Here is a 12,032-nt window from a genome sequence, read left to right on the forward strand (position 1 = left end):
CATGTCAGAGACATGTCTTTAACACACCTGGGAACTATTTTAATTTGTGGAAAAGGGACAGAATATGTCTCCTTTAATGCACTGAGACACTACGGGAATGTATAAGAAGAAAATCACATCAGTCGACCTGCGATAAGGAGCTGATTCAGAACAAACTTGTCTTAAGAGTTGAACGCATTCTAACGCATTTTTAGTCATTGAAATGTAAACACAACAGTTCATATGTGACTATTTATTTTTGGACATTTTAAAGGAAGCAGAGTTTCCTGTGCAGTCTCTGTCCTTTCTGCTCATTCACTTTTTCTCTGCTTAGTTGTTCATCATGCAGCCGTGGCCACTCACATGACACAGTGACAGGTCTTTCTGGTTCTGTTGTAATCTGGTGTGTCATTATTTAAGGGAAAAGACACAAACAGTTGGCACACAAACATTAAAATGCGAGCCATTAGCGTCTACCGCTGCAGCTCCGGCCTCCACGGCGACGGGAGCCACCGACTGCACTCCTGTTGGTCTCGACAAGAACTCGACATTAGACACTTGACACAGATAAGGTTCCATCAGGACCCTGCTGTATTTGGTCACATAATCTTTTCCAGGTGCTCATGTTTGCCCGTGCCGTTTCCAACTGGAGAGCAGGCGTACGGTGTAGACACACGGCAAACACCCCGCGCACAAAAGCTTTGTTTTCACGGCGGCACAAAGACTTGCACTCGATGTTCGAATGTGCTTTGACTTTGATGTAAGAGCGAGAAACACTAGTCAGACGGTTCAGTGTTTCAGCTTTTCACATGAAAGACACTGACATTAGTGTCAGGGGCCGGGGAGGAGGAGGAGGAGGAGGAGGAGGAGCAGCTAAAGAGAGTTCCCACAGAGAACGCTATCCTAACTACAGGGCTGTCCATCAACTCAAGAAATAACTACTGAATAGCCCTTTTAAATCGAGCGCCATTGATTACACTTTTTAAATATTTGCATAAACTGATCGGATGAATACAGCGACACAAAGTCAACTGTCATAAATGTAGTTTTTAATGACAACAGAGAGCAAGAGAAAGCAGAATTAAATGTGATAAACATCTTGGGCTGCTAAGGAACAGTCGGCTGCTGTAGCTCTGTTCATCCAGACAGATGTGGCGGCAGCTGTGGGTCTGGGTCTGATCCCGTTTCTCTCCACACTTTGCTCTTTGCATCATTTGGATAGAGGTTGATTGTGGTTTCATCAGCCCACAGATGTTTCTTCTTATGTATTTTTGTGAATGGCCATCTGGCATGTCAGCGTTCAAGAAACTCAAATTCATCTTTAATGATAATGCTACTGAGGTCTACACTAACTTTACTTTGAAACAAAATGGGGTAATCATTTTATCATTTGTTGATGTGAAAGATCTTGAGTTAAGGTTACATCACAAACCCAGAGAAAAGCTGCTGTCGTTAACCGTCTCCACGTTGCCGGGGCTGTGATTAATACCTGTCACCCCCATTGTGATGTGGTTATTATGGGGTACATACAAGCAGTGCAGGGTCACCCACGCATCACCAGATGCCTCAGTTCATCTGACATGTTCCCACTTCACACACTATTATTATTATTTTTTTTTTTTTTTACATTTGTTGAACATCCTGGTGTTGGAACCCTTTCAACTGAATTACAGTCTGTTTAGCTTTAGGCCATTTAACCGTGTCCATGGTTACAGCTAATAGCTAACAGCAACGTGTAATGTTAACCTGTGACGGCAAGTGATGCCTCTGTTGTCACTAACATCTGTTTCCCTCCAGCACAGGGAAAATGTTTCAATCAGCAGCTCAGGTGTTTGGGGTCAAAACTAAATGAAGCATCAGAGTGTTTTGACTCAGTCCAGTAGAAATCAGTCAAACAGGAACTGTTGTCAACCAGTACCAGACAACAGAAACCTATGTCTGAGTGACACAGCTCAGGCCCTATCCACATGAAAACACAGCTTCACCGAAAACTATCTTGTTCTTGTTCGTTTTGAAAAAAATCTACGTAAACACGACATCATTTCAAGGAATATCTGACCCAAAAATGACCCAAAATGCTGTAGTAGCCTACATCCTCCAGGCCCCGTGGAGCATTACACACTTAAAACAGAGAAGATGGAAAAGTCTCCCGCTGTATTCGCGTCGTGTCAAAGTAAATATGCTGATCGGTGATGATTAAACAGACGTGATTCAGCCGCAGTGTCTAAGGGGCGGTAGTCGGCCGTTGTTGATACATCCATAGACTGTAGCTACTGTGACGGTGTGTGTCTTAGCTAATTAGGTTACCTAATAAATAGCTGCGGCACACGACGTTGACAAATAGCCTACGTAAATATCTGTTTATCTTGTCCACACGTCAAAATAAATACGGTGTTTTTAAAAAATATTCACTGTGGCTGGAGTTTTTTAAAATCTCAGTTTTTTGAAAAGTATCTTTTGGGGCTTTTTATTGCCTTTAATCGATAACACAGTGGAGAGAGACAGGAAATGGGGAGGCAAAGAGGGGGAATGACATGCAGGAAAGGGCTGCCCGATCAAATTTGGGTCATTCTCTGCAGTGAGGACTGTAGCCTCACCACTGCCCCTAAAAATCTCAGTTTTAAGCCGTTTTCAATACGTTTGCATGTGTATGGAGTATGGACCCCCCAAACCAGATGAAAAAAGGCTGCGTTTATAAAATAAAAAATAAAAAAAAACCTTTTCATGTGGATAGGGCCTATACGATACGATACGATACACAAACATAAAGAAAACAGTAAAAAGAGTAGAAAGTAGGCTAACAGTCACACTACAAAAATAAGCAAAAGCAGGAAAAAAATTTGTGAACTAACTTTGAAAAGTTTATAGGTATAAATATCAGAGTTGTTGTTGGGATAGAGGCTAAATGTTCATACAACACTGAGCTGTCATTTCTTTGTTGAAGAATGAGTTTAATGACTGTGTCCATATCGTATCTAGTTTGGAGCACTTTGTTTTATCTTGTGTTGTGTGTTACCTTTTGGTGAGGTGTAAAAATACACATTTTATCTAGCATCACATCTAAAAAAGCAGCAGGTTGTGATTTCCTGTTTGATAACGAGGTGTGAGAGAAGTCAGACTGGATCTTGCAGCACAGACTGTCTGTTCTGTGTTGTGCAGCAGCAGAACGTTCAGTCCTGTGTCAAAGTTTTAGGCACTTCGGATGTTTAGATTCTCATCCATTATGCGGTACCGTCCGAGGCCTCTGATAGGTCCAACATTTATTCTGCAGCATGACAGTGACCCAAGAATTACAGCCAGTGTCAAAAATAACTAGTGCAATTTACAAGAGGAAGACTGAGTCCTGCAACAGATGGTACACCCCCCCCCCAGAGTCCTGGTCTCAACATCATGGAGTCAGTCTGGGCTTACATGAAGAGACAGAGGAACTATGTACTAAGATGCAACAACAAGCTGCCACTCAAGTATCTGGAAAAACAGTGTGTGATGTCTGGAGGAGAACTGGTGCTGTGCTCACACCCAATTATGATTCGATTTAGGTTTCCTCTGAACTTTGTATGAAGTTAATCGATGAATAAAGACTAGGGGTAGGGGTGGGAGAAAAAATCGATTCACATAAATATCGCGATATCCTTTTTGACGATTTTTAAATCGATTTCTTTTTTTTGAATTTTTTTGGGTTTTTAATTTTTTGAAATATTGTGCAGTGTCCATTTGTTAGCCTTTTTTAAATACACAGAGTACAGGTTTTGAAAAGGGTATAAAGCAGAAGTGAGTGGTCCGGTCGTTTTCGCTAATGCTGCGTTCCAGGTAGGCTTTTGAAATCGTAAATTACAGCTTCAAGTCACAACTTACGACTTTGTAGCGTTTCAGGCAACCCACTCGTGTTTTTCCGACCTGTTTTACCGGTGAAAGTCACTATAACGGCCACTCGTAACTTCCGACCGGTGAACTCGTACCAGATCGAACTGGTACGACTTCACGGTCGGAAAAATACGAGTTTCCTTGAACGCACCATAACAGTCCTCGTCGCTACGTCACCACATTCACGGCGTTCCTTGGCTGCACACACAGCCCTGCATGCCGTTCTCTCTCCTCATTGGATAAAAACTGTAGGATACGATAAATGTTTTCTCTTCGGCTCAGAGCAGAGCAGAGGGACTGAGAGACCCGTGTTTCAGTCCAAACACTCTATGTAAGTGATTGCTGTCGGAAGATATAACTATTTAAGACTTATATTAACACAAATATATCACTCACTTCTGCTTTAAGTTCACTTTATAATGGAGTATGTTAATTTATAGGCTCCTACAGTATTTGTGTGCAGATAAATGTTAAAAATGCAGACTAAAAATCGAGAGAATTGGCAATATCGTAGAATCGCAATTTAAATCGAATCGCCATCCAAAAAATCGTAGAAGAATCGAATCGGGAGAAAAGCATATCGTCCCAGCCCTAACTAGGGGTGTCACGATTTCGATTTTTTATCGAAATCGATCAAAATTACGTCATGGTCTCGAGCATCAAAGTCAAAGAGAGGATCGACGATCCCCAAACCCCCCCTCCCCCATCTTTTGAAATAAGATTTCCTGTACAAAATTTGATGAATAAAACCAATGATTGTAGACTAGTCTGAAAATGGCATAGGCCTCTGTGTTGTAAGAAAAAGGAAAAAAAATCGAGAATCGAATCGAATCGTGACCCTAAAATCGAAAATCAAATCGAATCGAGGATTTGGAGAATCGTGACACCCCTGATAAAGACTATTCCCGGTATTATTTTTGAAAGCATAGTGCCTAAAAGTTTTGCACAGTACTGTATGTATTCTCAGACATGTGGGGAAAACAGAACCAGCTGGTCCAACAGTCATCACGGTACAAAACCCATTCATAGAAATCATTCAAACAGTGATATATTCAATAATGCATCGTAATAAATCTACATATAGCTAAGAAAAAAGTGAACCATCATAAATATCCCAACTATATCAGAAAATAGAAGCTCTTATGCACACTAACAAGACAATAGGCTATAAGCTCGAATATAATAAATAGAATGCCATAAATAGAAAAATGAAAAAAAAGACACATCACATCAAATCTCAAGATACAGGCCAAACTACATCAGAGAGGTCCAAATGGAACCGAAAAAAAACTTGGACAAAATGCCCAACTATTTTAATGAGACCAAGATCTGGATCAAATTATATCGGCAATCGCTTCACATCAAGACCAGAAGCCTCCATCTCTATCCAACCAGAGAATAAAACAACACAATCCCCCCAGTAAGTGTTGACAAGTAAGTAAATGGGGTCTATGTATTGTCTGTGGATAATGTGGGGTCCACACATGTAGCCATAAGAAGCTCATGTAAAACCCCCAGAGTGGATAAATCTAAAAACTTTAAAGTCTTAAAAGATGGCAGAATAAAACTGTCCTCTCAGAAGAGGACACATGCTTTGGCCCATTAATTTCATAAAGTGCACTGCAGCGTCGGTGATGTGTTCAAGACTCATTATATTCATCATGATTATGCAAGAGAAGATTTTTAAAAAGTGTGTCCGACAATTTCAGACTGGATAGGAATAGTTGAAGAAATTCACAATATGTAAAGGTTAACATTTTCCCTGAGATATGGAGGGACTGAGCTGATCTTACCACTGAATCTATATCTGTGTGGGAAAATTTGCATTTTTTTTCCTGCACTGGGACACTGAAATTTTGCTCTGGGTCATGAGCTTCTCTCTCTCTTTGTATATTCTTTGTATAAATATTAGGGCTGGGCCAAAAAATCGATTTTTATATTAATCGTGATTTTTTTCTGGCGATTTTTTAAAATCGATTTGTGTGTATTGTTTTTTGTAAATATGACTTATGATGTATTATCAAGTGTTTGGTTCAACCTGCTCTTGTTTAAGGAAAGAAAATCACAATAATTGAAATATAAAATCGCAATACTTGGTAAAAATCGAATCTCAATACTTGTTTAATCAGAATTGCAATTTAAATCGAATCGGGACCCAAAAATCGTTAGAGAATCGAATCGGCACAAAAGCGTATCGGCCCAGCCCTAATAAATATATATTTATTTCATTTTCATTTATTATGTTTGTTTGGTTTTTTTTATTTTTTTGCTGGTGACCTTGTGGACTGCACGGATGTATTCTGTGTCACTTTGGACTTAAAGGAGAACTTTGGGTCCCTAAAAGACCTGATTTGTCAGCCTGGTTTCTGTCAGCTCTTTGCTTTGAACGAAGCCTGCCATTGTGTTTTCTTGTAGATGACCCTGCTGATGTACTTGTTCTCTGTGTATATTTATATGCTACCTAACCCTAACCCTAAAAAAATCGATAAAAAAAAAGAAAAAGAAACTGTTGATGTTACATTTTACTTTCATTGTTGCCTGTAGTTTGCAGACAGACTGGTCCTGTTGATCCATCAGATAGGTTTCAGTCCACATGTGTATGAGCCCATCTAAAATCCATAAAAGTGAATGATGTGAGCCGAGGAATGGAGCAGCTCCACTTTTACCACAGGGCAGGGTTTTAACAGCCTCGCCCTCATGCACTAACACTATCTCCCTGTGAGCCCTGGGGCCTTCCTCATAATTACCAAGTGTTATCTCAGACATCAGTAATATGCTCTCAGGACACAAGTGGGCCCGGGCCTACAGCGAGCCACTAATTGGGTTTCCACTCAAGACAAGAAATGAACAAGTCGGTTGTCAGAGAGGGGAATGTCACAAAGGGGGAATCAGCTTTTTATAGCCGGCTCATTGTCGGCGTTCCCCTTCAGAGCCCGGCTCATCACTTCCATTCTTAGGGAGACCCATCCCCGGAATGAAAATCAGGTGATTCATAATTCATCGCTCATACGGACGAGTCAAACAGTTTGACTTACAAGGAGAGTGCTGACGATCCAGATGAGTGCTCATTGTTATGTTGCTCAGGACTAATGATCCGGGACGAGGTTCGCTCTCTGACGGCTGATGAGCCTGTCGGTCTCTGCTGCTGTTTGGATGTCGTCCGTTTGTCCGTCAGCAGCAGCAGACTTTGGTCAAGGACGAAGTGGATCGACAAACAGTTTGCAGAGTGTTGTAAAAATGAAGTACAAGAGGCGTGAGTGGTGGATGATGGGTGACGACTCTGGCCTGGACAGGATCCACACCAGGTTTTTGTTTCCCCTCCTCTGTGCTGGACTGGGTTCAGAGTAGAATTGATCTGGACAAACAATGTTCTGTTGTCATGAACACAAATAGGTTCGTCCTGCTTCTTGCCGATTGCCGCTGTCATGTTGTGCGCGCTCAGACATGATCCAACATAACAGCAACAACAGGATACTGTGTGGCTCAGCTGGTGGAGTGCAGAGTGCAGACCATTCAGCTTCAGCTCTCTCTCCGTCTACTGCACTAAGGAAACCTCTCACCTAACAACCTGAGAGATAACTTTAAAGGGATAGTAGCATTTTTTTTAAAGTGGGGTTGTATGATCTACAAATAGCCCCTAAGTACTTTAATTGCAGTAGAAGACTCTCTGCACTCCTCCCGTTAGCAACGCCAGCCCATAGTCCTGCCCAGAGATTAACAACATGCAGTGTTGTGAACAGACCCAAAGAAACGGCCTATTTTCACGGCCTAAAAGAGGTTTTACGTGAAAAAAAAATACACAGTTCCATTGTTCGCTATAATATAATTGCTAACGGGAGGAGTGCAGAGAGTCTTCTACTGCAATTAGTACTTGGGGGCTATTTGTAGATCATACAACCCCACTTTAAAAAAAATGCTACTATCCCTTTAAAAAGGTGAACGCTGCTGCGATGCCTGCACCAGACATTTGGCCGTTTATCTCTGATGTGCAACATAAATGAATGAGGCTGCTTTACACTCATGCTGTTGGGAAAACAGCATGAGTTTTCAACCTATAGTCCAGGTCCCATACCTTCATTACAGCTGATCTTTGGCAAATCACTTCATGAGCATTTAAACGCACTTTGATCTTTGTGATGATGCATACAGCCCATAAATCACAACAAGGCACTCCCTTCCATGAAAATACAGTCCATAAACTGCTTTTGATGATTAAAAAGTATTGATAATCGATACTGGCAATTCTGTTGTCAGATAACGCCCACCACTAACTGGAAGCCATGAAAACAAAGTGAGACCAGACCAGATTACACTAAACGAGACACACTAGAGCTGGGTATTGCAACTGATTTACTGAACTGATTTGATCCGATATTGATTCATTTAGAGATGTTTCAGTTTGAACACCAGCTTTGCTTGGTTATGAAAGAGCTTTCCACAGAACTAATGCTGCAACTCCTAAAAAGATGGAACTCTCTAACCTGGTGCATTATTAAATATATTAATGTTCACATTAAGAATTGACCCAAAAGCAGTTTCATTAATGCACATTTATTTAACATGATGACCCACTGCAGAAGTAGCCTAAATTCAACTAGAGCGGCAACAATTAGGCCTAATTAATGGAACAGTAATCGTTTATAAGTTAATCATCAACTATTTTGATAACTGAATAATCAGTTTGGGTAGTTTTAAGAAAGAAAGTCTAAATCCTCTGATTCCAGCTTCTTTAATGTGAATATTTCTGGTTTCTTTGTTCCTTTATGACAATAAACTGAGTCTCTCTGTGGTTTGTGGACGAAACTGGACGTTTCAGGACGTCATCTTGTGGTTTGAGAAACACTGATTGACATTCAACATTTTTTTTTTTTACATTTTGATGACCAAGCAACTAGTTGCAGCCCTTAATTCAACAACTGCAGTTAATGTGGAACATTTCAGCAGTGAATGGACACAACAAAATGTAAACAGCAGCCTCTGAGTTTGTCCTGTTAGTCTCAAACAGGAAATAGCATGCATTAAAAGATCTCTCCAAGGATTTAATGAATCAGATCTTTCAAATGAAGATCAATATGAATCTGAAAATGGATTCTTAAAACCCAGCCCTCAGACACATACAGACCAGCGAGACCATGAAACTCAATCTGTAAATCCAGTGTGAGTAACCCAACACTATGTGAAGCGTGGTGAGACAGCAAGACAGCAACACAGCGCGGTGCGGTGGGGTTTTATTTCCCTGACAAGTAAAGTGTGGAGTGATGTTGTTCATGTTGGTGTGGTACCAGGCTGGATGTGACGGCAGGTCGTGAGAAACGGCTCCACAGACAGACGGACGGGGGCGTTGGGGGGCGTTGGGAGGCTTCGGAGGCTTTCGGGGGCACGCTGACATTTGGCGGGTGGGAGAGTGAAGGAGAGGGAAACTGGAACTAAACATCCCGCACCGGAATAACTCGGCTGCCCCTCGTACTGTATGTTACACTGTACACTGAGCCTTTCTTACAGAGGATGTGCACATGACGGGGGTGGGGGGGGGCACAATGGAGCCATTCATCATGCAGCTCCCGTAGGTTTGCTGGTAGCGGCCGGTGTTCCATACACCACCACACAGTGACATCATGATGGCTTCATTTCCCTCTGTCCATAAACACTCTAATGCTCTATCTCAGTGGTTCTCAAAGTGGGGTCAGTGGACCCCCAGGGTTCCTTGAGAGGGTTCAAGCGGGTCGCCAGCCACTTTTTTCTAGGATTTTTAAACTTTTTTTTTTTGAGAAATTATTTTATTTTTAGAAATTGTACCACTTTTTTTCAGAAATTTCTTTAGAATATTTCCAAAATTTCACACCATTGGTCCTAATTTGAACATACATTGACTAGAAAAGTAAAGTTCTTCTAGCCTAGAAATCTAGCTGCACCCTAGCAGCAGCAAATCTATTTGCTCCGTAGGTGGGTCTAGAAACGAGCCATAGGAACTTTTTGAGTCTCGAACACCGTTTGTGTTCACCAATCACAGCGCTCTATCTGTTCAGAGAGTCGTTGGGCGGGTTTAACGCCATGACGACATACATTTTAATTGGCTTGTCAGGCTAACGTCATCCTGCTCTTTGCTCTGATTGGTCGTAGCGCTACCCTATTGGTGCAGAGGCAGTTTGAAAGACAGCCTTCATCCCGCCCCCTGGATTGAGCTGAGGTCTACCGGTCGTTGCCAGACTAGACATTTTAAATTTTTTTTCCAGAAATTTCTTTAGAATATTTCCAAAATTAAAAAATCCACCATTGGTCCTAATTTGAACATACATTGACCAAAAAAGTAACGTTCTTCAGTCTCAGAACAAATATTTGTGTATTTCTGGGGTTTGCTTCCAAATTTTGTCCAGTGGGGGTCTGTGGTATCCTGGCCAACACCAGACCTCCTCTCAATGTAGATTGAGATTCGGTCCGGGAACCACCTGTTCATTTTTTAATATTTGAGGCGTGGTCTACGAAAGCCTGATGATGTATGTAGAGCGACAGAAGTCCAATGAGGAAAAAACGCTAAACGTTGCTCTTTTTTCAAAACAAACTTGCGGTCTAAACTTAAAACACTTTTAGCGCTGCATCGAAAGGTAAAGCGTCTGCCTGCCGCCATGTTGGATCGACAAGCTATCAACAAAGTCGCTTCGGTGTTCCGTCATCGTCTTGCTGCCCCTCCCCCGCTCTGTGATTGGCTCCCTCGTTGAGGGAAAAATTGGGTCCATGGTTTCCAGGCTGACTTGCAGAGCAAATAAAATCGCGCGCAAGGCAGCATGGGTATACCAGGCTAGGTCTGTGGTCTAATGATATAAAAAAGTTTGAGAACCACTGCTCTATCTAACTCTCTTCCTCTTTCTTTCTGTCTCTCTCTCTCTTTGTCTGCAACAAAGTTTCCATCCCTAATAGAGACACCGGTTCACCAAAGCAGCATCCGACCAGAATTCATCCGTGGCCTCAATTTTGGGGTCAGCTGATAAAGACAAAGGCACCCGGAGTAATGCACAAACACAACCGAAAGCTTATTTGGGAGGGATAAGAAGCAGCAACAGTGTTTATATGATCATATAACCAGGGTGGTGTTTGCTCCAGTACAGTGTGAGCTTTTCTAAAAATGACAAATGAATTCTGTCTGAGGCTGAACAGACAAGTGATTTGTCTCACATCGGTAACAACTGCAGCTTAACTCATCGATCACCAGTCGGTCTGGACGTATAGAAGGAGAGCGGCTTCGTTCGGTGTTTGGTTTGCTTGAGCTGTAACCTGCAACCAGACAATCGAGCTGAGATGGTTTTTTAGTTTTTTTTCCCCTTTTAGCTCCAGCAGTTCCACACTCACAAACAGAGACTTAGAAATCACTTTGTGTGGAGGATCAGCAGGGTGCAGCCTGAAGCCCACACTGCAGCAGCAGCAGCAGCAGCATCCAGCCTGCAGCTCTGCTGGTGTTCATGTTTAACTGCTGGTCGTGTTCATCCCAGCGATATAAAGCCAGACTGGTGTTCTGCTTCACCTACACCACTCTCATTCTCTCCGGCAGTTTTTTTTTGAAGACTAAGGAAATTCATCCATGTCACCTGGCTACAGTCACAACAACACAGGCATACTTAATGGTGAGCCTCAAGAACACATGATTATTTAATTAAACTGAATGAAAATACATCTGAGGTCATGGTCAAAAAGGGTCTCCTATGTACAAATGTCACAGTCACATCCTGGAAACTAAATTACTTGTCTCCGCCCACTTACTTTCTTTGTCATTTCCCTGTTGGTTTGAAGGACTGTCAGGTCTTATACGATTCATACGGATTACGTACATCAAAACTCTTATAATGTTGTTGTTTGGTCTCCCTACAAATGAATGCCCCATACATCCCGTTTTGATTCATCATTGTTGTTGTTTTTCTTTTGTCTGTCTTTAGTTAGTCTTGTTTGTTTGTTTTTTTCTCTTAAAAATATAAATGCAGGTTTTGTTTCTTTTAACATTACACAACTACAATATGGCAACAGCTATGTTTTGATATGCTGATGTTTTCCTTTCTTCTTGACAATAATTGTAAATCAAGAAATCAATACCAACTGTGTAATGTACTATGTGAGGATAACAATAATAAAGAAAATTGAAAAAAAAAGAAAAAGAAAATAGGCTACATCTGATACAGGATATAGCTAAATCCTCATCCGAC

The 12,032-nt window shown here is 41.6% G+C and overlaps 1 protein-coding gene across 2 annotated transcripts in view; it reads right to left on the reverse strand.

The window, feature by feature from the left end:
- ndst2a (N-deacetylase/N-sulfotransferase (heparan glucosaminyl) 2a) overlaps nucleotides 1-12,032 on the reverse strand; it is an 84,085-nt gene that overhangs the window by 68,933 nt on the left and 3,120 nt on the right. The window contains exon 1 of one of the 2 annotated variants that reach the window (XM_083987964.1): nucleotides 6,879-7,301. The exons of the other annotated variant lie outside the window; for it this stretch is intronic. The gene's annotated coding sequence lies outside the window, so the exon portion shown is untranslated. Of the gene's footprint in view, nucleotides 1-6,878; nucleotides 7,302-12,032 lie in introns of those variants that run through there. 2 annotated transcript variants of the gene reach the window in all.

This window comes from Trachurus trachurus (genome assembly GCF_905171665.1).
Source record: "Trachurus trachurus genome assembly, chromosome: 15".
In the NCBI taxonomy this organism is placed as follows: Eukaryota; Metazoa; Chordata; class Actinopteri; order Carangiformes; family Carangidae; genus Trachurus; species Trachurus trachurus.